This window comes from Epinephelus fuscoguttatus, linkage group LG9, assembly GCF_011397635.1.
Source record: "Epinephelus fuscoguttatus linkage group LG9, E.fuscoguttatus.final_Chr_v1".
Classification (NCBI taxonomy): domain Eukaryota; kingdom Metazoa; phylum Chordata; class Actinopteri; order Perciformes; family Serranidae; genus Epinephelus; species Epinephelus fuscoguttatus.
Window position 1 is genome coordinate 1,015,496 of NC_064760.1, and position 27,096 is coordinate 1,042,591.

Sequence of the window (27,096 nt, forward strand, 5' to 3'; positions counted from 1 at the left end):
AATCCCTTTATGTTCATTTAGAAAAATTAATGTGTCAACAGCTGCAGAGACACAGTCACACTGTTAGTAGTTATACTGTGAGTTCCTCTTTATAAAACTGAACTGTTCTGTCCTACAGTCGACATGCTGCAGCTCTCTGGGCCTCTGCCCTCAGAGCTGCAGGTCATGAAGGGTGGAGGGTTGAGTGGAGGGGTCGGGGGGGTCCATTAAAGTTAAACTGCCGCCCCACACTCACACTGACACACCCAGAGGGTCACTCAGGCCTTAAAGCAAATACCATAATTACAGGGAGGATCAGAGATGCTCAGCAGTGATCCTGTTAACTGTCAGTCCTTCAGATGCTTCGATCAGACCTGACTGTGGGATAAATGTGTGTGTGTGTGTGTGTGTGTGTGTGTGTGTGTGTGTGTGTGTGCATTATGGTGCATTTCATTTACTGAGCCCTTCGTCTCTCTTTTAGAAGATTATTTCCAGTCTAATCTCACTGGTTCCTGTGAGAGAGTCTGCAGCTCACTCACTCAGAGAACAACCGAGGCCATAAAACAGTCAGCACAGAGCTGCAGGGACCAACAGCCTAACTGCACTGTGGGTAATATCCATCTATCCTTTATGACGGCCACTTCCATCCATCCTCTGAGTCTAGACTTTATCTCCACACCACCGTTAACGAGTCTCAGCTTTTGTCAAACTGCCCATTAGATCATTGAAACAGCTCTCAGTGCAGTCTGAATGGTTCAACATGACCCACTGTGATATCTCTGCTCCCAAAAACTTCATCCTACTTCAACAAGTTGACAGATTTCTCTCTCGCTCATTAAAACCAATTCATGTGTCTTAGAGTCAAACGGCAGCGCGGGCTGGGGCAGCTCTCAGGTCAGCTGAGGTTCAGGAGTTTCACACTGTTTATGAAACAACCACCTGTGTGTCGCCTTCATCACAGAAATGAATCAGTCAGGTTGGCGTTCATCCATCACTTCCTCCATTTCACACGAGCCTCACAATCTGGCCTCAGTGACAGTGACAGGACCGCCACACAGCTCCCGACCCAACTCAATTTTCTACCTTTCGCTGAGATTTGGACACATGCGTCATCAATGCTTCAAAAACATGATTGAGCAATTTGACTCCTCACAGAGGAAATCAGCTCTGAGCGAAGGGAGGGACGGGAGCTCGGCGGCGTGCGTTGACATGTGTCTGTACTGCTGCTCCTCAGCTCTCGTCCCTCCCACATGCAAACGCTCCGAGCTAAAACTGTCAGAGACGCAGGCTTACCAATCTTTTATCAAACCACACACACTGCTTTTTTCTTTCTCTGAATAAATCCCTAAATTAATTGATCAACTCTTAAATATCAGATCTGTCTGTGGCAACAGTTGGTGTTTAAACACATGACAAACCATCAGAGGGCCTCACACACACTCTCTAACTGCAGGATCATTGTCTATGAGGCTAAAAAGTTTGCAGCGTTTATCTGCTACAGCACAACTTCTTCCTCTGAGAGTCTTCCTCTGTTTACACACACTCCTGTGCAGTGTTTGGTGAGATTAAAACTAAATACAGGCGTTACGCTCCGCAGTCACCAGCAGTGAGAGGCGGAGTGAAGCAGCGTGCACGTTGAGCAACACAGAAAACTCACCTGAGGTCCCGTCAGGCGACTCCTGCAGGAATCTCTGCTCTCCCCTCACACTGCAGCAACTTTAACAATCCTCTGACAGGACGAGGACGGCCGCTGTACTCCCATCATGCTTTGGTGTTAAATCCATGTGGAGAAGCAGAAAACATACGCACGCACACACACACACACACACACACACACGCACAGAGCTGTAGGAGTGTGTTTCGACTGACGGTAACTTCAACCTGAGCGCCTTCAGAGGCTCTGAACCAGAGAGCTGCTGAGACACCTCAACACTCCCTCAGGACTCCATCTCCACCCACTTTACACACTCTGTCCCTCCTCCCCATGACACACACACACACACACACACACACACACACACCTTCCATTTGCCCAGATTGTGGGCTGTGCTCCCCCCTCTGTCGCCTGCAGGCTCAGGCCTTTGGGTCTCTGCCAGGACAAGAGCTTCTAGGGTGAGTCCGTGTGTGTGTGTGTGTGTGTGTGTGTGTGTGTTGATACTGTACATCTCTGCATTATGTTCAGTTACTTATTCTGATTTAATTCAGACGTTTTTCCTCAAAAAACTTTACTGACAAACTGATTTCATACGTTTCACACATTAGGGACCATTTGTTATTTATGGGGGGGGGGGGGAATACAAATGACATTATTTTATTTATCAACTTATCTTAATTTAAATTGTTATTCTTTTATATTTTAATTACAATGGTGTTTTTTGTACTTATTTTAATGTAAATTAATGTATCTGTATTCATTTTAATTTATATGGTCATTTTTTTGTTTCTTTTTTCATTTAAATTGTTATTTTTTATTCATTTCAATTTAAATTGTATTTCAATTTTACTTAAATGGTTGCAACTGTCATTATTTTACAGCTGATATTAAAATATTAAAATAAAAATTGCCAGAATTACACCATGTATCACAGTCAGAAACTGTAAAAACAGAAATTATCGTTTGATTTTCAAACTGAAAAACTGACCACCTCTGGTGCCGAGCAACAACGAACAGTAAGACCGCTCCCCGAGAAACAGACATCAGGATTCCAAAGGAAAAAAAGGAAACTTACTCAGAGGGGAAGGTGAGGAGCCCCCAAAGACTGCTCATGCAGAGGGCCGAGAATTTCGTGCTACGCCCCTGGGTGTGACCATGTGACCCTCCCGGGTAACGACCCCTCTGTTCATGTCTCTGTTAAGCAGTAATGTAGACTAAAGCAGAGTACAGCAGACTAAAGCAAAGTAATGCAGAGTAATGTAGAGTAAAGCAGAATAATGCAGAGTAATGTAGAGTAATGTAGAGTAATGTAGAGTAAAGCAGAGTAATGTACAGTAAAGCAGAATAATGCAGAGTAAAGCAGAGTAATGTAGAGTAAAGCAGAGTAAAGCAGAGTAATGTACAGTAGAGTAAAGCAGAATAATACAGAATAAAGCAGAGTAATGCAGAATAAAGCAGAGTAATGCAGAGTAATGCAGAGTAATGCAGAGTAAAGCAGAATAATGCAGAGTAAAGCAGAGTAATGCAGAGTAATGCAGAATAAAGCAGAGTAATGCAGAGTAAAGCAGAATAAAGCAGAATAATGCAGAGTAATGCAGAGTAAAGCAGAGTAATGCAGAGTAAAGCAGAATAATGCAGAGTAAAGCAGAATAAAGCAGAATAATGCAGAGTAATGCAGAGTAAAGCAGAGTAATGCAGAGTAAAGCAGAGTAAAGCAGAATAATGCAGAGTAAAGCAGAGTAAAGCAGAGTAATGCAGAGTAAAGCAGAGTAATGCAGAATAAAGCAGAGTAAAGCAGAGTAATGCAGAGTAAAGCAGAATAAAGCAGAGTAATGCAGAGTAATGCAGAGTAATGCAGAATAATGCAGAGTAAAGCAGAGTAATGCAGAGTAATGCAGAGTAAAGCAGAGTAATGCAGAATAAAGCAGAGTAATGCAGAGTAATGCAGAGTAAAGCAGAATAATGCAGAGTAAAGCAGAGTAAAGCAGAGTAATGCAGAATAAAGCAGAGTAATGCAGAGTAAAGCAGAGTAATGCAGAGTAATGCAGAGTAAAGCAGAGTAATGCAGAGTAAAGCAGAGTAAAGCAGAGTAATGCAGAGTAATGCAGAGTAAAGCAGAGTAATGCAGAGTAAAGCAGAATAAAGCAGAGTAATGCAGAGTAAAGCAGAGTAATACAGAGTAATGCAGAATAAAGCAGAGTAATGCAAAGTAATGCAGAGTAATGCAGAATAAAGCAGAGTAATGCAGAGTAAAGCAGAGTAATGCAGAGTAAAGCAGAATAAAGCAGAGTAATGCAGAGTAAAGCAGAGTAATACAGAGTAATGCAGAATAAAGCAGAGTAATGCAGAATAAAGCAGAGTAAAGCAGAGTAATGCAGAGTAAAGCAGAGTAATGCAGAGTAATGCAGAATAAAGCAGAGTAATGCAGAGTAATGCAGAATAAAGCAGAGTAATGCAAAGTAATGCAGAGTAATGCAGAATAAAGCAGAGTAATGCAGAGTAAAGCAGAGTAATGCAGAATAAAGCAGAGTAAAGCAGAGTAATGCAGAGTAAAGCAGAGTAATGCAGAGTAATGCAGAATAAAGCAGAGTAATGCAGAGTAAAGCAGAGTAATGCAGAGTAAAGCAGAGTAATGCAGAGTAAAGCAGAGTAATGCAGAATAAAGCAGAGTAAAGCAGAGTAATGCAGAATAAAGCAGAATAATGCAGAATAAAGCAGAGTAATGCAGAGTAAAGCAGAGTAATGCAGAGTAATGCAGAATAAAGCAGAGTAATGCAGAGTAAAGCAGAGTAATGCAGAGTAAAGCAGAATAATGCAGAGTAATGCAGAGTAAAGCAGAGTAATGCAGAGTAAAGCAGAATAATGCAGAATAAAGCAGAGTAATGCAGAGTAAAGCAGAGTAATGCAGAGTAATGCAGAATAAAGCAGAGTAATGCAGAGTAAAGCAGAGTAATGCAGAGTAATGCAAAGGGGTCATTAGCTGCTGCAGCAGGGACTCATCAGTCTTTGTGTTGCTGTTGTGTCAACACTCAGATGAACTGAGAGCATTCAGCTTCTCTAACTGCTGCCTCAGGACAGTAATCTGATTACAAACTACAGGGAGAAGATCTGATCTACTTCATGTGACTGAATTAAGAGGCTGGAGTTAGTAAAGAATGATAAAGCTGAGGCTCAGCTCACAGACAGCTGAAGGGAACAACGATCTAAAAGTCAGTTAATAAGTGAGACTTCAGAGAATATTTGGTATTTTTTTCATGGGCACAACCCACATACTCAGCTCTGCTGCTCATCCCACAAATACATGCTCCTTACAAGTGTGACACAGTTTAAAAGGGAAATAAACAGGCTTCCTAACGGTATAAGATTTTTTGCCAAGAAGCTTTGTTACAACAAATAAATAATCTACCAAACACACATACTTTAATTTTTGTGCTTAGTTTATGATTACGGACTCCCAGGACACCTCTGTGTTCTTCTAATGGTTTAAATCATTTCAAATCACCTGATCATATATATCCCTCTCTGTATGAGGTTCATTAATACTGAAGAAAGATGAACGGTTGCAGGAAGGAGGACTACAGCTGCTCCGACATGTCTGTCCTCTGCTGTCATGGTAAATCTAACAGCAGCACTGAAAGATGAACGAACTGTGAACATCTCTTTGTTTCTTTGCTCCTCCTGCTTCATGTAAAAATACCTGCACACACTGATCTACAGTGAGTTTAACGTGTGTGTGTGTGTGTGTGTGTGTGTGTGTGTGTGTGTGTGAGAACATGTGACAGCAGCATGTTGACCTTTGCCCTGAGAACATGTCTGTGTGAAACATGTTACTGTCTCTTTAAAGGTGAACAGAAGGTGAGCAGAAGATTCCCCCGAGGCCTCAGGATGAGGTGGAGCTGAGGACACAGAGGACATCCTCTGGAAAACTGCCACCATGATCCCCATACCAAAAAGCCCCGACCCACAGAACTCAACCACTACCGCCCCATTGCCCTCACATGCATCCCGATGAAGTGCCTGGAGAAGCTGATCCTCAACACCATCATGCCCTTTGTCACCCTGCAGCTGGACCCCCACCAATTCGCCTACAAGGCCAGGAGGGGAACGGAGGATGCTGTCGCCTCCCTTCTCCACACCCTCCTCCAGCACCTTGACTCACCAGGACACTTCGCCAGAATCCTCTTCGTCAAATTCAGCTTTGCCTTCAACACCATACAGCGGCACCTGATGATCCAGAAGCTCCATCACCTCAACATACCCCCCCCCCCTCCCCCCAGCTCATCCATCTTACACACACTTTCCTCAGTGACAGACCCCAAGCTCACCACCAACACCGGAGCACCACAGGGCTTTGTACTAAGCCCCTTTCTCTACACACTCTACACCATTGACTGCACCAGAGGTGAAGTCTGTAATGTTGTTTCTGTCTCTGTCCAAATGTCCTGTGCAATGTGTGTATGTGTATGTGCAACGATGTCTGTTCTGTTCTGTTTGTCGGTCAAACTGCTGTGTGTCCCCTCTGGGGACAATAAAGTCTAAAGTCTGAAGTCACATGGACCTGTGGGGACAGAGATGGAGGAGGAGGACAGATGGAGTTAAGACAGGGGGGTGACGGAGTAAATGGAGTAAAGATGTAAAGATGGAGGTCAGTGGAAGAAAAGAGAGAAACATGAGGAGGTGGAGAGTTAACAAGGGAAGAAAAAAGAAGCTGTGTGAGAGAAAATAGAAAAGGGAGGATGATGAAGGTGCAAAAACTGAGAAGAGGGGGACTGTCAGGAATGTAAGGAGGAGGAGGAGGAGGAGGGATAGAGAGGAAACAGAAAGCAGTGACATTAATCATAAAATGTCTGAACGATACAAAGAGATGGACCTAGAGGTGCAGGAAGAAGAGGAGGAGGAGGAGAAGGAGGAGGGGGAAGGGGAAGGGATGGAGGAGGGTCAGTCCAGAAATAAACACCAACAGAAGGTGGGCACTGAGCCACCGTCAGCAGGTGAAGCTGAGAGGAGAGGAGAGCCTGGAGGAAGAGAGCTCACATCCACCTGACGTAACCTGCTGCTACCTCACACTGCTCCATCTACACTGCTCCATCTATACTACTCCATCTACGCTGCTCCATCTATACTCATCTACACTGCTCCATCTACGCTGCTCCATCTATACTACTCCATCTACAGTGCCCTCCAAAAGTATTGGAACAGTGAGTCCAATTCGTTTACTTCTGTTGTAGACTGAAAACATTTGGGTTTGACATCAAAAGATGAATATGAGACAAGAGATCAACATTTCAGCTTTTATTTCCAGGTATTTACATCTGGATCTGATACACAACTTAGAAGATAGCATTATTTGTAATGGAACACAAAATTTTTTAGGTGAGCAAAAGTATTGGAACATATAAACTTAAAATAGATTAAAGTGAATGAGACTTAATATTTAGCTGCAAATCCTTTGCTTTCAGTAACTGCATCAAGCCTGTGACCCACTGACATCACCAAACTTTTGCATTCTTCTTTTGTGATGCTCTTCCAGGCTTTCACCGCAGCCTCTTTCAGTTGTTGTTTGTTTTGGGGGGTTACTCCCTTCAGTCTCCTCTTCAGCAGGTAAAATGCATGCTCTATTGGGTTTAAGTCTGGAGACTGACTTGGCCAGTCTAAAACCTTCCACTTCTTGCCCCTGATGAACTCCTTTGTTGTTTTGGCAGTGTGTTTTGGGTCGTTATCTTGCTGCATGATGAAGGATCTCCCAATCAGTTTGGTTGCATCTTTCTTTAAATTAGCAGACAAAATGTTTCTGTAGACTTCTGAGTTCATTTTGCTGCTGCCATCATGTGTTACATCATCAATGAAGATGAAAGAGCCCGTCGCAGAAGAAGCCATGCAAGCCCAAGCCATGACATTACCTCCACCGTGTTTCACAGATGAGCTTGTATGTTTGGGATCATGAGCAGATCCTTTCTTTCTCCAAACTTTAGCCTTTCCGTCACTTTGGAAAAAGTTAATCTTTGTCTCATCAGTCCATAAAACTTTTTCCCAGAATTTTTGAGGCTCATCTCTGAACCTTCTGGCAAATTCCAGCCTGGCCTTCCTATTCTTCTTGCTAATGAGTGGTTTGCATCTTCTGGTGTAGCCTCTGTACTTTTGTTCATGAAGTCTTCTGCGAACAGTAGATTGTGATACCTTCACTCCTGCCCTCTGGAGGTTGTTGCTGATGTCACTAACAGTTGTTTTAGGGTCTTTCTTTACAGCTCTCACAATGTTTCTGTCATCAACTGCTGATGTTTTCCTTGGTCTACCTGTTCAACGTCTGTTGCTTAGTACACCAGTGGTTTCTTTCTTCTTCAGGACATTCCAAATGGTTGTACTGGCTATGGCCAATGTTTGTGCAATGGCTCTGATTGATTGTCCATCTTCTCTCAGATTCACAATTGCTTCTTTTTCACCCATAGACAGCTCTCTGGTTTTCATGTTGGTTCCACCTCTAAATGCAGTCTGCACAGGCAAAATCTATCGTACCCAATCTGAAACTGAGCTCAGACATTCAGTGCTATTTATTGTTTGAATAATCAATGTAATTGGGAGACACCTGGGCAACAAAACACACCTGTCAGTGACATGGGTTCAAACAAAAGGTGCTATCTTCTAAGTTGTGTATCAGATCCAGATGTAAATACCTGGAAATAAAAGCTGAAATGTTGATCTCTTGTCTCATATTCATCTTTTGATGTCAAACCCAAATGTTTTCAGTCTACAACAAAAATAAAGGAATTGGCCTCACCGTTCCAATACTTTTGGAGGGCACTGTATACTGCTCCATCTACGCTGCTCCATCTACGCTGCTCCATCTACGCTGTTCCATCTACGCTGCTCCATCTACGCTGTTCCATCTACGCTGCTCCATCTACTCTGCTCCATCTACGCTGCTCCATCTACGCTGCTCCATCTACTCTGCTCCATCTACGCTGCTCCATCTACGCTGCTCCATCTACGCTGCTCCATCTACGCTGCTCCATCTACGCTGCTCCATCTACGCTGTTCCATCTACGCTGCTCCATCTACTCTGCTCCATCTACGCTGCTCCATCTACTCTGCTCCATCTACGCTGTTCCATCTACGCTGCTCCATCTACGCTGTTCCATCTACGCTGCTCCATCTACGCTGCTCCATCTACACTGCTCCATCTACTCTGCTCCATCTACGCTGCTCCATCTACACTGCTCCATCTACTCTGCTCCATCTACGCTGCTCCATCTACGCTGCTCCATCTACTCTGCTCCATCTACGCTGCTCCATCTACGCTGCTCCATCTACTCTGTTCCATCTACGCTGCTCCATCTACGCTGTTCCATCTACGCTGCTCCATCTACTCTGCTCCATCTACGCTGCTCCATCTACGCTGTTCCATCTACGCTGCTCCATCTACGCTGCTCCATCTACGCTGCTCCATCTACTCTGCTCCATCTACGCTGCTCCATCTACGCTGCTCCATCTACTCTGCTCCATCTACGCTGCTCCATCTACGCTGCTCCATCTACGCTGCTCCATCTACGCTGCTCCATCTACACACTACTCCATCTACGCTGCTCCATCTACGCTGCTCCATCTACGCTGCTCCATCTATACTGCTCCATCTACTCTGTTCCATCTACACTGCTCCATCTACGCTGCTCCATCTACGCTGCTCCATCTATGCTGCTCCATCTATGCTACTCCATCTACGCTGCTCCATCTACGCTGCTCCATCTACACTGCTCCATCTATACTGCTCCATCTACTCTGTTCCATCTACACTACTCCATCTACGCTGCTCCATCTACGCTGCTCCATCTATGCTGCTCCATCTATACTGTTCCATCTACGCTGTTCCATCTACGCTGCTCCATCTACGCTGCTCCATCTATACTGCTCCATCTATACTGCTCCATCTATGCTACTCCATCCACGCTGCTCCATCTATGCTGCTCCATCTATGCTACTCCATCTACGCTGCTCCATCTATGCTGCTCCATCTATGCTGCTCCATCTATACTGTTCCATCTACGCTGTTCCATCTACACTACTCCATCTATGCTGCTCCATCTATACTGTTCCATCTACGCTGTTCCATCTACGCTGCTCCATCTACGCTGCTCCATCTACGCTGCTCCATCTACACTGCTCCATCTATGCTACTCCATCTACGCTGCTCCATCTATGCTGCTCCATCTATGCTACTCCATCTACGCTGCTCCATCTACGCTGCTCCATCTATGCTGCTCCATCTATACTGTTCCATCTACGCTGTTCCATCTACGCTGCTCCATCTACGCTGCTCCATCTATACTGCTCCATCTATACTGCTCCATCTATGCTACTCCATCTACGCTGCTCCATCTATGCTGCTCCATCTATGCTACTCCATCTATGCTGCTCCATCTATGCTACTCCATCTATGCTGCTCCATCTATGCTGCTCCATCTATGCTACTCCATCCACGCTGCTCCATCTATGCTGCTCCATCTATGCTACTCCATCTACGCTGCTCCATCTACGCTGCTCCATCTATACTGCTCCGTCTACACTGCTCCATCTACGCTGCTCCATCTACACTGCTCCATCTATGCTACTCCATCTATACTGCTCCATCTATGCTGCTCCATCTACGCTGCTCCATCTATACTCCTCCATCTACGCTGCTCCATCCACACTGAGGGTCAGTCAGTCTTCTGTCCTGACTGGAACAGGTCAGCACCACCCAGTATATGTCCCGTCCTGTTCTTCGTCCTCCATCATGGTTTCTCAGTGTTCATCAGTCACATAAGAACGAGTCCGTCAGAGAACAGGAAGCTCAGGAACATTTACAGGAAACAGAACGAGTCCATCAGAGAACAGGAAGCTCAGGAACATTTACAGGAAACAGATCATAAAGTGTTTCAGGAAGAAATTGGTCCTAAACGGAGAAAGGTTTCAGAGCTGCATATTTGGTCCCACTTTAATAAAGTGTTTGTGTTTCACACTCTGAACCTTCAAAACGTTTCTTTCCTGTCTGAGCTGTTTGAACCTGAACATGTGAGCAAGTTAATTAAAGGCATTTATTCAGACACTTAAACACTCACTCTGCCACATTTAATATTTAACACTTTAAAGCTTCGGTTTTTAAACTTTTATCAAATCTGTTATATTCACTGAAGGTCACGAGACAGATCATCTGTGAAAACATGTCCTTCCTCCTCTTCCTCCTCTTCCTCCCTCCTCTAATGTTGCTCACTACAGTCAGATCGCAGCATGGTCAGCAACAACCAATCACAGCTGAGGAGTCTGTAACGCAGCAGCTGTCAGTCACTTCTTGAGCTTCAGTGAAAAGGTCAAAGGAGGCAGCAGGTCGGGGTCAAATATGAGTCAAGATTCTGTTTCTGCAACAACGATTTTTCCCCTCACGTGTTTTCAGAAACAGATTTTAGTGTTCAGTGGCTGTAACAAGATAAAGTTTGTCACCCGACCGCCCACCAGCCAGACCAACACTCTCATTTTGCAGCCAACCATCTTCTGTCCTGTACAGACCTGTTTCCACTGAGCGCTTCAGTTCATTTTTTCTGTCTCTACAATGGAAAGTTGTGGATGGTACCAACAGAACTGATTAATACGGTCTGCTTTAACACACACACACACACACATACATACATACATACACACACACACACACACATACACACACACACACACATACATACACATACACAGACACACACACACACACACACACACACACACACATACATACACATACACAGACACACACAGACACACACACACACACACACACACACACGTGAAAGTCACAGTTTCACATCTCGACTCTGAAACAATCTGAACCTTAAATCCGTCGTCAGTATCTTTGTAAGCTGCAGACTGCAGCAGGTTCAGCTTCTATAACTCTGTCAGTCAGTGGACTCAGATTTGTTTCGCTTTGTCCCAACAATCCTTTAATACACAGGGTGGGTTCAGATTTAATCTCCTCATTAGACTCTGATGAGTGATTAAAGTTAATCATGTTTTTATAGCATCTGTCAGATTCTCAGAGTCACACCTGGATCTCGCCTGTACATACAAGATGTCACACTCTGTTCCTGAGGAAGAACAGGTGACATGAAAATGAAGATAATGAGCAAACAGATGCACCAGAGGAAAGTGACTAATTACACTTAATTATTATTTTAATTTGCTTTGGAAAGTTTTCATTTGATTTCAGTTTGAACAGTTGGGGCTGTTTTTAATGCTCTGTTCAGAACAGTGTGGTTTCAGTTTAACACTGAAAATATAATTATTACCTCCACCAAGGAGGGAATGTTTTCACCGGCGTTAGTCTGTTTGTCTGCAACATAAAGGTGTGTTCACACTGGACCTGTTTTTTGTCGCTAGCAACGAGTTTACATACAAAGTCAATGCAAACAGGCGATTTCGCTTGTCGCTTGAGATGAGAAATCTCATTTGGAGCGGTATTTCGCTGGGTCCTGTCGTTTGCAGCTCAACGCTGATTGGCTGCCGGAATCCCGGGGGGTGCTTGACTGTCATGACATGTCAGCTTCATTGAAAGTATAGCTGCAAATTAAAAGCAACAATAGATGTAAAAACACACCGAGACAATGCATCTGTGATCAGTCCCCTAATGTAATTTGAACAATTTTTTCAATCTTCTCCAATTTCTCGTTTCATTTTATGGAAGTGATCAATGTAAGCGCACTTGTCCTAGAGCCGCCACGACGGTTTTTATAATGCAAATAACTCTGTTTAGATAAAACCTACAAGCTTCTCTTCCTATGACTTTTACTGAAAATGTGTCTTGTATGTTTTCTGAAGCCTTTAAGGTACAAAAATGAAACACACTACACTTCTGAGCATTTATACCTCCGACCGAAATTATACATTTTGATACAAACAGGACATATTGCAAAACTCTGTAAAAGTACACCAAAGCATACATTTTCGTTTCCAAATATTTATTTGAAAACAAAATCATTCATACGGTCAATAAAAAATATTTTGTTAATAATAAAAAACGAATGTAATCTCAACAGTGACTGGTACAGCTGAACCACTTCCAGTGTTCATTCATTCATTCAGTCGCGTGTTCAGTGTGTGTGTGTGTGTGTGTTGTTAGTATGTCAGAGAGGTGGACTATCAATAAAAAAAAGTTTCCACTAATTATTTCGGTGTTTATTTCTTTTAGTTCTTAAGTATTTTTCATTAAAATTCGTAATATAGCCAACAATATTATAGACCAAAAGTTAATGTGTATTTAGTGTATTTAGCAAATCACCACTTTCAACAGGAGACACGCCGCAGCTGCAAAAAAAAAAAAAAAAAGGCATTATAAAAAGCCGACAGATATTGTTAATTAATTGACATGAGACATTGGAGAGGTTGTCAGTCCTATTCTATACTCTGTAATACTTTTTTTTATTTTATCATAACTTCTCGGAAATTACTCAAAAATGCATTCATTGTGTGTTTCTGAGCACACGGGCAGCATAAACAATGAAGTTACGTATGATGGTCTGGCAGATCGTTGCGGCGCTTGGAGGCAGTTGACAGTGACAGTTTTGTCAGCAGCCGTTTTTCTTCCTACCAATAACCTATGGCTGAGGCAGCTCCAGCTCCAACTCCGCTCACGTGCTCTGACTCAGGTATCAGAGCCTCTGAGCCACAGCGATAGATGCATTGATGCTGTCCGTGGTGCTTTACACTGGGACTGCTGGGATTACAGCGCCCCTCCAAGCGCCGCAGTCCCACCGGCTGGCGCAGTCACTGTTGAGATTACTTTCGTTTTGTTTTCAAATAAATATTTGGAAACGAAAATGTATGCTTTGGTGTACTTTTACAGAGTTTTGCAATATGTCCTGTTTGTATCAAAATGTATAATTTCGGTCGGAGGTATAAATGCTCAGAAGTGTAGTGTGTTTCATTTTTGTACCTTAAAGGCTTCAGAAAACATACAAGACACATTTTTAGTAAAAGTCATAGGAAGAGAAGCTTGTAGGTTTTATCTAAACAGAGTTATTTGCATTATAAAAACCATTGTGGCGGCTCTAGGACAAGTGCGCTTACATTGATCACTTCCATAAAATGAAACGAGAAATTGGAGAAGATTGAAAAAATTGTTCAAATTACATTAGGGGACTGATCACAGATGCATTGTCTCGGTGTGTTTTTACATCTATTGTTGCTTTTAATTTGCAGCTATACTTTCAATGAAGCTGACATGTCATGACAGTCAAGCACCCCTGAAATTCCCCGATCGCTTCAATGATGTCATCAAATCAAAAAAGCGAGTCTCTTGATTTCTGCCACATTTGTCGAGCGATTGCAACTGAGCGATGAAGCGATATCAAAGGGGCGAACCGAGCGACAGCGAAAAAAAAAACAGGTCCGGTGTGAACACACCTTAACTCAAAAAGTTATGAACGGATTTTGATGAAATTTTCAGGAAAGGTGGATAATGGGACAAGGAACAGATGATATAATGTTGGTGGTGATCGGTTGAAGCAAAGTGGATAAAATAATAAAAAAAGTCTATCGTCTGACAGCCTCAGCAGCAATTCCAATTTCTAATGAGACGGTGAAAATAGCACCATCTGGTGGCCGGAAAGCACGTCTTGTTCTGCTTGCTAAATATTGTTGTAATTCTAAAGTTGAAATTGATGTTCTGTGTTGGAAAAAAGAAAGAGGAAAAATACAAAAAACATTATGTTCTGTGTTGGTACAAAATAAATACACCACAGTGCAGGTTGCAAAATCTGATGCAGAGTGGGAGGGAATATCACCTACTTGGCAGAGGTCTGCACTCTCTGACTGCTTTTCTAGTTTACAGATTTTTCATCAGTGTTAATTCTGAAAACTACTTTAATTTCAGTGTTGAGATGAAAATGTTTTAGTCACATTTTAGTCATTTTATCCTTCAGAGTTTTAGTTTACAAAAATGCAAACTGTTTTGATCCATAAAAATTTAAAACACTTGGCACACATCCTGGTGCAGACTATTTACTGGAGTTCACCAGCCTGTCACTCGTCAGGCATCTGAAGATCATCACAAGCACGGCCTGCTCTCGGCCTTCAATGTCCGAGAGGGAACGGATGAAAAGATGAGATGAGGAACAGATGATATGTCGACGATTAATTCAAAACCTTTTAGTTGACAAAAATATCATGACAGTCCAGCAAGATTCATCTTTAGCTCGTCAACATCACGTTTTCGTCATGGATAAACTATGACAGAGAGCGTTTGAGGTGATGCTGGTGTTAGATGATGCCAGGGCAGTCAGCTGACAGAGCAATTCTCCGTCACTGCAGAGCTACAGTCTGTAAAAAGGTTTTAAAGTTCTGCTGCAGCAACTTTTTGATTTGATCAAGCAGTGTTTTTTTCCTGAGGCTCAGTAACCTGTTACGTCTATGTTAACTAGTTAAATTATACTTTCATATAAGACGACCTGAGAGCTGAAAACTGAAAAACATTTTTAGAAACCTGCAGCTGGAGCGACTCATCATCAGAGTGGACGCAGGGTCGGCTCTGAGTCCTGTTCACGTTCCACCCTGTCGCCTGCACGCTGACGGACAGTGAAAGGAAAACTGTCGCCACGTGTTCAGTAATGGACTGAGGCCACAGAGCCGTGACAAGTCATCAGCTGGCCTTTTGAAAACATGTCAGTGTGTCCATCAACAAGTTCACTTCCTTACTCTGCGCACACAGAAGTGACGACGACTCGAGGCCGCCAGAAGGACTCAGTAAATAACCTGAACTGTGTCACAAAACGAAATGTGAACTGCGACATGATGTCACGGCACCAAGCGGATCAAAGAGACGGTCAGAAGTCTGTGAGATTCTGGAGATGATTTTGTCTTTAAAGTGATATTTAATTAGTGACAGGATGACATCGTGTCTTCAGTCAGAGGCTCCCACAGCCTCCTGAACACTGAGCCTTGTGACAACTGGACTGTAAACTCTCAGGAGATGCAGACTGATAAAGATCAGAGACATGTTAACCTGGATTCCTCCAAACAAAAGCATATCGAGATGTTCAAAGTGCGTGTCCTCCGTCTTTTTAAAATTCCACTACACGATTTTTTCACTGTGCAAATAAACTGAGATGAAAAGAAATGATTAAAGACAACAGACTCATTTCAGCAGCTCAACTCTCAACAAAACCTCATCAGTCCTGAAATAAAAATCAACTCTGATCAAACCAGTAAAGTCTTATGAGACAGTTTTCTAACAGCAGTGTGTGAATCCTGTCTGCAGGGTTTGTCCCTCATATTTCTGTCACCTCCCCCTCCTGCAGGTTGTAAAGTACGAACCCCCATCGAGGTGGGTTTGATTTACAGTGTTTGACCCCCCCACACTTAACGCCTGCCCTGAGCGGCTGATAATGATCATGCAGGCGGCAGCAGGCTGACGTGTTTCTCCAACATGAAGAGGAAACAGAGCCGCCATCATTCATGGACAGTCTGAGCGTCGCTGTTGGTTCATGTTCTGCTCGACCTGCTGACTGATTTAAGACTCATAATAATATTTTACCTGTTTAAATGAACAGTGTGTTTGATTCAGGAGGATAAGTGGCTCCTGCTGGGAGGAATTCCTTCAGCGTTCATTGTTCAGGAGCTGAATTATCCTCAGACGCCTCTTCCTCTCAGAAACACACACACACACCAGCTGATTTAACACTGAGGAAACACTCTGAGGAAACACTGAGGAAACACTGAGGAAACACTCTGAGGAAACACTGAGGAAACACTCTGAGGAAACACTCTGAGGAAACACACTGAGGAAACACTGAGGAAACACTCTGAGGAAACACTCTGAGGAAACACTCTGAGGAAACACACTGAGGAAACACTGAGGAAACACTCTGAGGAAACACTCTGAGGAAACACTGAGGAAACACTGAGGAAACACTCTGAGGAAACACTGAGGAAACACTCTGAGGAAACACTCTGAGGAAACACACTGAGGAAACACTGAGGAAACACTCTGAGGAAACACACTGAGGAAACACTGAGGAAACACTCTGAGGAAACACTGAGGAAACACTGAGGAAACACTGAGGAAACACTCTGAGGAAACACTGAGGAAACACTCTGAGGAAACACTCTGAGGAAACACTGAGGAAACACTGAGGAAACACTCTGAGGAAACACTCTGAGGAAACACTGAGGAAACACTCTGAGGAAACACTGAGGAAACACTCTGAGGAAACACTGAGGAAACACTCTGAGGAAACACTGAGGAAACACTGAGGAAACACTCTGAGGAAACACTCTGAGGAAACACTGAGGAAACACTCTGAGGAAACACTCTGAGGAAACACACTGAGGAAACACTGAGGAAACACTCTGAGGAAACACTGAGGAAACACTGAGGAAACACTCTGAGGAAACACTGAGGAAACACTGAGGAAACACTGAGGAAACACTCTGAGGAAACACTCTGAGGAAACACTGAGGAAACACTCTGAGGAAACACTGAGGAAACACTCTGAGGAAACACTGAGGAAACACTGAGGAAACACTCTGAGGAAACACTGTGAGGAAACACTCTGAGGAAACACTGAGGAAACACTCTGAGGAAACACTCTGAGGAAACACTGAGGAAACACTCTGAGGAAACACTGAGGAAACACTGAGGAAACACTGAGGAAACACTCTGAGGAAACACTGAGGAAACACTCTGAGGAAACACTGTGAGGAAACACTGAGGAAACACTGAGGAAACACTCTGAGGAAACACTGTGAGGAAACACTGAGGATGTTTTTTTTCTTATCCTGCACAATGAATGAATGAATGAATGAATATTACAGACACTGAACAGTGTTTCATGTCTCCGTCACCATGACAGTAAACGTGTATAACATGATGTTAATTCATCTACAGAAGAGACTTGATGATGATCACTGACATTAGGAGGGAAAATAATGGATATATCGATATCAGTTATCGGCCAAATAAGTTGTTATATATCGGCCAAAGATCAATATTGTGCCTCCCTGGTGATTAAACACTGAAGCAAACAGACTGATTAGATTATATTCACGTTAAATCTGAGACACTGGAGCTTTAACTGACAGTTTATTGGCCTCATAGTGTTAATGTTCTAATGTTAATGTGTTCCGTTCTGACTAGTTTTAACAAGTGAAACGTTAATATAGTTTTTCTCATGTTTAGTTTGAGCCCAACAGGAGAAGCTGAAATACCAGATAATGGAGAAATGTCTCTGGTGAACATGTAGGGGAGGAGTCAGACGGCAGAGCGCAGAACTTTTTAGTTTGGTTTCATTTCTCTCAGTATGTCTGACCTGCAGCACCTGAATATCCAACACGTCCCAACAGCCCTGCTCCTCTTACATTTTACCTGTTTCTTTTTTAAGACAGTTAAAGGAGCTCTGTGGGACGCTCAGGGGGTCGGAGTTGTCTGCACACAGTCCTCCCTCAACATGGAGGAGGGTGAGCAGGCGGCTAGCAGCTAACAGTGCTAACACCATAACAGCAACAGTGCTGACAGAGCTAATGGTGTTAACCACAGAGGAACCGGGGGGGGTGTGCTACGCCTTCACAATGATGCTGTCCAGTAAGTTCAGTAAAGTGAATTTCAACTGAGTCACTGACGCTGGTTAACATCAGAGAGTAACTCCGACCTAATTTCACACTGTTAATGTGTGGTTATGTTTAGGCACAAAAACACCTGGTTACGGTTTGGAAAAGATGTTTTAGCTTAAAAATACTCAGTTTTGGTGTCACAGTCTCCGCTGGAAACACGGTGATGTCTCAGGTGTCAGTGAAGGTGTCACACTACCCACCATCCCCTCCACCTGCAGATGACGGCCAGCTCAGATACTACGTCATGTTAGAAACACTGATATAACACGTATGAAATGAACAAATGGATCTGTGGTTTGCAGAAATACACAATGCAAACATTTGTTGCTGCCTCTACATGTGCAGGAAGGACATCAGCATCATCGAGCAACTTTTATGTCAGAGCCATTTCTAGCAAGTCCTAGTTTCCTATTATTTTTGGGTCACTTTAATGCACCACCTGACCTGGAACCTTTGATTAAAGGCGGGTGTGCTGAGGTGAGCGTGGAGCGTGGAAGACGCCACGTTGTGTTTTTGGTTGTGTTTAGTTTTTATTGTCTGATGAAGTCATTTAATACCAAACCATCTGAACTTTGCTTTTGGAAAGGCCTGATTGTTTATTTGAGGAATGTTTGCTCCTGGATCATCGAACAGTGAGTTAAACTAAAGTTCATCATGTCTCCTGTTCTGGCGTCTGTTTTGTAACTTATTTGGAAGCTGCGATAACTTAAAGCTACATTTACTTTTCACACCTCACTGTATTTTACACACACACACACACACACACACACACACACATATATTCATGCACAGTGTGAAAGGACAAACATTTCCTCTGTCGGTACATGTGTCTGACATCTGTTTACTGTTTGTACCACGTGATGCGTTCATGTTCTGCTGCTGCGACATGTAAATTCTCCCTCAGGGATCAGTAAAGTATCGACCTGAAACTTCAAACAGTGTGTGTGTGTGTGCAGAAACAGAAGGAATGAGTCAGGAGAACGAAAGAAGGAAAGAAAAGAGGGGAGTGACTGAGGGACGGACAGAGGCATGCTGGGACACATTACTGAGGTGGTTCCTCCAAACAGGAACACTGAGTGTTCAGTGGAGGAAAGGTTACACAGGAAATTCATTCATTCACCTGTGCAAATATGTTTACACACACACACACACACACACACACACACACACACACACACCCCTCCAAAGAAATGCATTTTCTCACTGCTGATATTTGCATATAAATTTGTCTCTGTTTCTTTTATGGAGCGTTTATTTGTGCTGCATCAGTGTGTGTGTGTGTGTGTGTGTGTGTGTGTGTGTAAACATGTCAGCGTGTTATACAGCTGTAATCATCTCCAAACTGAACGGATGATGTCTGATAAAAACTCAGTCATCAATATTTACACGTGTCATCATGTGTGGGCTCTGAGGTGCAGTCTGAGTTAACATGTGCACACGCGGGGGGAAATATGTCACGACTGTTGGCATGTTTGTTCTGGGAGCCAGCCCGTTTAATCACAGTGTTCCTGCTGTTGGTCACCGGTGACAGCTGGGAACGCTGGGTGAAATGGAAATGAGAGTTAGAGACGATAAATAAAACTTACATCAGTGTGATGAAGCTCCGTTTGCGCTCGTCTTCACAACATCATGACATCATCGTCCTCAGACGTCTCCTGTGAAGACCCAGACACCAAACTGACTTCTGAGAACAAGCGGCGATGAAGTTCCCCTGCTGCGTTGCCTCACGTCGTCGTGTCTCAACCCAAAACTTGCACCTGAACACACCACAAACACTAGAGCTGACGACCAATCAGCTCGTCCGAAACAGGAAGAGCATCTTGATGCTAGTTAGCCAGTTAGCACATTAACAACGCAATCAAATGTGGAAACAAGGACACAGACTCAGGAAACGTCTCTGATCAGCTGTGTCTCAGTTCAGGCGCCGCAGCCTCTGAAGGTCGCGACCTTCATGGTTGACATCGGCCACGTCCTCTGAAGACGCATCAGCCAAACTGAACAGTGTCTGAAATGTGACAGTCTGGTCAGCGGAGGATTTCCTGGTTGTGTCACCAGTTGTTCTCACCCCGACCCGCTGGCGTTCATGTTACCTAGCAACCAGCTGTGCTTGATGAAAGAAGGAGTCAGTCAGTCAGTTAGCCCCGAGTCATGGACCCACAGACTGGTGTTATATATATTTATAATTTAATCCTTGATGTCTGATGAACTTCAGGCTGATGGAGCGTTTTCAGGCAAACTTATGAAATTCGGGTTAGTTAAGCTGTGTGCTTTTAGCTAACGTAATGCTAACAACAGTTAGCCATTAGCTAGTTAACTTAAAGCATCTCGTACCTTTCCTGCATATCACACAGCACTTAGAAAAAATTTGAACATCCACAACTCCACCTCTCTCCAAAGGCCTACTCCCCCCTCCTCCATTACGTCCTCATTACATATATGATAGACGTAGGCGTTGGCATGGTAACATTAGATACACGAAGAAGAGAGCGAGTGTAACGTTACAACCAAGACAGTCAAACACAACGCCAGAGTTTTAAAACTCAATCAGTCAGTGATGACTGATGAGTTTTAGAATAAGGTTACAGTGCTAACGTTAGATAGTAGCGTTAACGTTATTATTTAGTGGAAATCCTCGTGGGGAACAGACAGGACGCTCGGCCAATCATTGCATTCAGTCCGAATGCAATGATTGGCCGGAGTTTTCTTAGAACCATACGAGAATGGTATAATTATGAGTTTTTACTTCTGGTGGAATTCACTTACATTTCAGTGTGCCATCAGCTTATTAATAACATTTTAACCTAAACAAAGAAAAGCGTAAAATTTCCAGAAAGATAAGCGTCGCTTTAACTTAATATTTAATCATCATCGGAGCGCTATGCATCTTGGGACAGGCTGGGCCACGAAGGATTAATCAGATGCATCCTCCAGATTCTGGGACAGAAGGCTGCATTTCTCTGCTGCATCTGAAGGAGCCTTTGAAATGGGGCGGCCTTGGTCGTGCTGATGTGACGCAGCCTCCGAAGGCTGCAGCTCTGAACTGAGACACAGTGTCTTCATTTCTCTGAAAAACATGGGAGGAAGGTACTGAGCTACGACAGAAGAAATGACCCAAAAAGTTGCAAGAAATTAACAGTTAAGGCCTCTACACATGATCGGCTGTAAAACCGCTTTGCGCTGGCTGTCCCATTGTTTGTCTATGGAGAGGGCGGCAACGCCTGACAAAGCGGCACCGCTACCCTTGGCGTCGCGCACTGCTTGGATTTTCTGCCCGAGTGCTGAGCTCAGAGCTGAAATTATTTGAACTTTGACCGAGTTTACCTCTGACCTCTGCGCCGCACCTGGCGGTGAGCAAAGCATGTTGTTCTTATCATGTGAAGGCCGCTTTAGTGTGGGAATCATCAGAGGATCCATGATATGATATTATCACCATACTCAGTCATGATATAAAACACCGTCCCTGCAGTTCTGTTGGGCCGAACTGAATAAAAAGACGTGTTGGACGGAGGAGTCCATGGAAACAGAGTTCTGCTTCGTACAGACTGAATCACAGGTCAGACAGTTTTTATTAAAGTCTGTTTGAGCTCTCCTGCTCACCAACGACCAGACAGACAGAGGAGAGCAAACTGTCCTCACAGAGTCAGTGGAATATTTCCTGTGTAACAGACAATGATGCGTTTGTGTCCGTCAGGTGTTATCATGTCCTCGCTGCGGCCTTGTCCTCCCCCACATCACTACTAAAAAGTATTTTTATTTTACTTATCACCAGCCCAGCCTTCAGCCACCTGCACACACACACACACACACACACACACACACACACACACAGTTACAGTTTGAGTTTACAGAGAAGATTCAAATGTGCCTCAGTGGACACAGTTTGTTTCCTTCTCCTCAGGTTTGAAGGTTTCTGAATTAAAATGACTCCCAGTTCATTGTCATGTCATTTTCAGGGGAGGGAGAGTTCTTCTCAGGTGAAGCGAGGCTCTGAGGACCAGTGTCAGGCTCGTTACTCTGATCATGTCATCATGTATTTCTCATTACTTGTTAATCTTTTAAAGTAATAATATTACCCCATTAAATTGGTAATTGCGCATCTCCCCAAAATTCAGATGTGTCTCTGTGTGAACGTCAGGGTAACCACCGTTAAGTGTAGCTGAGGCTAGATAGCTTTTTTTTACCTGGGGGTTGTCTGTTGCCTGTGACCAATATTTTCCCAGAGATCTGTCTGACAGACGAAGAGACGCTTGTGTAGCAACATTTCATCCACCACATATCCAATCATCAGCTTCATCACTTCTCTGTGTCCGCAGCTGTCCACCAGTAAGATCCAGTTTGGGTTGTTCAGCCAGTGCAGAGCTACAGCCGACCTCTGTGGCCGAGGAGGGCTCAGTTTTGGTGGGGTGTATTTCCTGGAGCTTCAAGTCGTAGTCAGTGTTTCAGAGGGGAACATTGAGGACGTGTTTTTCACAGTGGAAAGTGTTTTAGCCCGACTTCCTGCAGCAGCAGAGTTCCTGTCATCCATCCATCCATCCATCCATCCATCCATCCGTCCATCCATCCTCTTATCCGGAGCTAGCAACACTCTCCAGCTCCTCCTGGAGGACCCCGAGGTGTTCCCAGACCAGATGAGATCTATAATCCCTCCAGTGTGTTCTGGGTCTGCCCCGGGGCCTCCTACCAGCTGGACCAGGAGGATCCTGATCAGATGTTGAACCACCTCAACATGAAGGAGCAGCGGCTCTACTCCGAGCTCCCTCCAGATGTCTGACTCTTCCCCCTATCTCTAAGGCTGAGCCCAGACACCCTACAGAGGAAACTCATTTCAGACGCTTGTATCTGTGACCTCATTCTTTCAGTCACTACCCAGAGCTCATGACCATAGGTGAGGGTTGGGACGCAGATGGACCAGGAAATAGAAAGCAAGAACAAGTTGTTGTCATCTTTCCTCCACACAAAATCAAAGTAATGAGAATATGGTAAGAAGTGTTTCCATCTTTGAAACTATCTTGTTGATTTGTGACGAGCCTGAGCAGTGAGACAATTATGAAAATGAGTCCGCTGATGTGACGTTGTATTTCAGGTCAGTAGTGACGCGATAACAAAAGTAAGGTTGTAACAAGTTGATTGGTTTTGTTGTAACTGTAATATTATTACTGACATTTTATTTGTAATTAGTTACACTACAAAAAGTAATATTATTACTGTAACGTGCTGCTGCCCAACACTGCTCGGGACAGAGGGTGTCAGATGCTGTGCAGACACAGATCAGTGACTTGTGACATCAGACTGTTTAAATTAAATTAACTATTTTCTCAAAGTGAAATTAAAAAGCATCGTCACTGCACATTTCCTCAAAGTCAAACCATCATTGTTTAAATATATACAATTTTGATCAGCTAAATGAGAAGATTAAATCATAATTTATTTAACGTCAGGCTGGTCCCAGCAGGGGGCGGAGCCTCAGTGTCAGGCACCATACAGTGTTGATGTGGATTAAACTCGTGTTAGTCTCCAGGTTGAACGTTCTGTGTGTGTGTGTTGGCGTTCAGAGGGTTAACATGTGCTGCAGAGAGACCCTGACAGCGTGTGATATGAACAGAGAAGCATTGTTTCTCCACTGAGGCAGCAGATAGAGCAGCGCTCCACGTTTCCTCTCATGATAAGAACTCAGCAAAATACAACAAAGGACATGTTTGTTTTTATCTCCTCCCTCTGCTGTAGCTTTATTGTCACAATACAGACTGATAAAAATGAACTGCACCGCACGGTTTCAAGAGTTCAAACACAACAAACATCCTCCTTCTGTTGGAGAAGCTGCCGTCTCCCTTCATGTGTGACAGAAATCAACACGTTCTGCAGCTCGAATCTGTCGCTGTCACATCCTTTCACCACCGCTGCCATTGTCTCTCAGCAACAATGGCTCCAAATCTGGGCCTAAACACCAAAACAGAACAGTTTGAATCCTCTGAGGACGAAGCCTGACGACTGTCGGTTCTTTTAGTCCGCCCAACACTCGAGTCCAAAAAAGAAAAGTTACAGAGTCTCAACAGACATTTGTATGTTGTCATGTAGCACAGAGGAAACTCATTTCAGACGCTTGTATCTGTGACCTCATTCTTTCAGTCACTACCCAGAGCTCATGACCATAGGTGAGGGTTGGGACGCAGATGGACCAGGAAAGCCTTCTGGCTCAGCTCCCTCTGAACCACAACGGTCTAGCACAGGGCCCACATCACTGCATACACCGCACCAAACCACCGATCCATCTCAGGCTCCATTCTACCCTCACTGTGAACAAGACCCTGAGATACTTGAACTCCTCCTCTTGGGTCAGAGACCATGACCATGATCACCATGACCACGGATGGATGGATGGACGGACGGACAGATGACAGATGGATGGATGGACAGATGACAGATGGATGGATGGATGGATGGATGGATGGATGGACGGACAGATGACAGATGGATGGATGGATGGATGGACGGACAGATGACAGATGGATGGATGGATGACGGACAGACAGACAGATGACAGATGGATGGAAAGATGGACGGACAGATGACGGATGGATGGACAGATGGACGGACAGATGACGGATGGATGGATGGATGGATGGATGGATGGATGGATGGATGGACGGATTGATGGATGGACATGTAGCAGGTACGTTGAAACTTCCTCACAGTTTTCACTATTTATTGACATTTTCAGCTGCTGCTCTTCTGTGTTAGCCGCTAACTGCTACTTTTACATCTCCAGTGGTTGCCAAGGTAGAACGTTACTAAAACATCACCCCCGTACCGCCCATGATGCCGTCCTGACAGCTGTTGATGATGTTACTGCCTCCGATGCCGCTTTAAAAGCAGGACAACTCTGTCCCACCATTCTGTGATCGTACCTGTTATGCAGAACTGTGAGGCAGCATCACGGCGTGATGTTCCCGCTTTGAAGAGGCAGAGTGAACGGGGTTAATGTTAAAGGGGGCTGCAGAGACAGATGGACGAATGGACGGACAGAGAGACAGTGTTGTGTATCAGTGGAGCATAACTGTGTCTGAACCAGCAGATCAGCTGGGAATATGCTCCTGTTTCCTGAGACATGCTGGGTTCACACACACACACACACACACACACACACACACACACACACACACACACACACAGACAAGCACGCGGTCACATGCACACACACATGCACTCGCACATACATACAGGAGTTGTGGGCGGTCTCCAACCTCCTGCTTCAGCGCCATCTGCCTCCTGGATATATGAGCATACCACCACTTCACACACACACACACACACACACACACACACACACACACACTCCTGTTGTTGTTGGACCTTCATTAACCATGTTAATCCCCTTATCCCTCAGTTAAAGGACCCTGCAGTATTTCTAGCTTTAAATCTTAAACACATCTCAGACATCGTTCGACAGTGACGCTGGTTAAAGGAACACTATGTCAGATTAACAAGGATTTAGTGACATCTAGTGGTGAAGACTGCAGCTTACAACCAGCTGAAACTTGCCCTGGTTAGAATTCAGTCAGTGTTCATTGTTGAGGAGCTGAACTATCCTCAGAGGTCTCTTCCTCTCAGAAACACACACACCAGCTGATTTACACCATGAAACACTCTGAAGAAAAAAGTTCCACTTTAAAAATCAGTGATTTTCTGATGCCGCTCGTTGCTGCAGTGGCCGACATGAAAACATGAATGTCTCTATCTAGAGTCAGTGTTTGGTTTGTCCGCTCTGGGCTACTGTAGAAACATGGCGGTGCAACATGATGATCTCTGTAGATGTCTCATTCTGAAGTCCAGCTCAGACCAAAGATCAGTGACAAGATGAAAATGTTTCAGAACGTCACAGAGAAAAGTGTCAGCGGTGTGAACTGGCCGGTCTGAGTTCGACTCAAGATGACTGATGGTGTCACCTGACACTCAGCTGGTCAAATGGCCGGCGGCTGGTTTTAAAGCACGTCACCTGTTTCAACAGCCAATCAGCTTGTAGTGAAGTCTGCTGGTCAAGTCAAATGATTGTAGACGGTGTGTTGGCTTGCTGCAGCAGGTGCTCCGTCCCCACAGAGCCCTCTGTTTAAGTTGTTGACTAGAGAAGATACACCTGACAGGATATTGGTCTCCGTATTAATTTTGGCACCTGATTTAAATTAAATTAGTTTTGTGTAGTTTTAGCAAATTAAATTTCAAAAGGCCTGTTATTGTTTTTCAAATCGACTGCTGGCTGAGAGTAGAACTGTGATTTGATATTACGATTTATTGCAATTTTTGTATCATTGATGGGAAAAGTTTTGTCCCAATTTCAGGAGAGACAGAGTTCTGCAGACCAGTCTCTCTGTTCACAGTAACAGAAAACCAACACTAACACAGGTAAAGGTGAACACTGAGACCTCCTGACACTAACTGTGACACTGTGTGATATCTGTGACGTCTCTGAAACAGAAACGATGCGTCTCTTTAATACTCGACTGACGAGCTGCCCGCACCATCATATTTACTTCACAGTCGACTGGAAAATCACTTTACCTCCACAATCTCTTCATCATCATCGTCATCATCATGTTACAACCATTCCTCCTCTCCTCATATCACACACACACACACACACACACACACACACACACAGTGTCACACTGAGCCTGGATCAGCCATCAGCTGGCTGGCGGATGATCAGAGGATTTTGTGGTGACATCATGTTGGTGAAGCGTGACCACATGTACAGAACATGCAACACACCGGGGACAGGAGATAAAACACTTACCTTCATTAACCCCTTCATTAACTCTTTATCTCCTCCTCAATAGAAACACAACAAA

The 27,096-nt window shown here is 44.1% G+C and overlaps 2 protein-coding genes across 2 annotated transcripts in view; one reads left to right on the top strand and one right to left on the bottom strand.

Moving 5' to 3' along the window:
* Positions 1-1,904, bottom strand: part of fat2 (FAT atypical cadherin 2) — a 119,376-nt gene extending 117,472 nt beyond the window's left edge. The window contains exon 1 of the mRNA XM_049585213.1: positions 1,637-1,904. The gene's annotated coding sequence lies outside the window, so the exon portion shown is untranslated. The remainder of the gene's footprint in view (positions 1-1,636) is intronic.
* The window catches only part of LOC125894085 (uncharacterized), a 328,241-nt gene that overhangs the window by 161,317 nt on the left and 139,828 nt on the right, over positions 1-27,096 (top strand). The gene's annotated exons all lie outside the window — the stretch shown is intronic.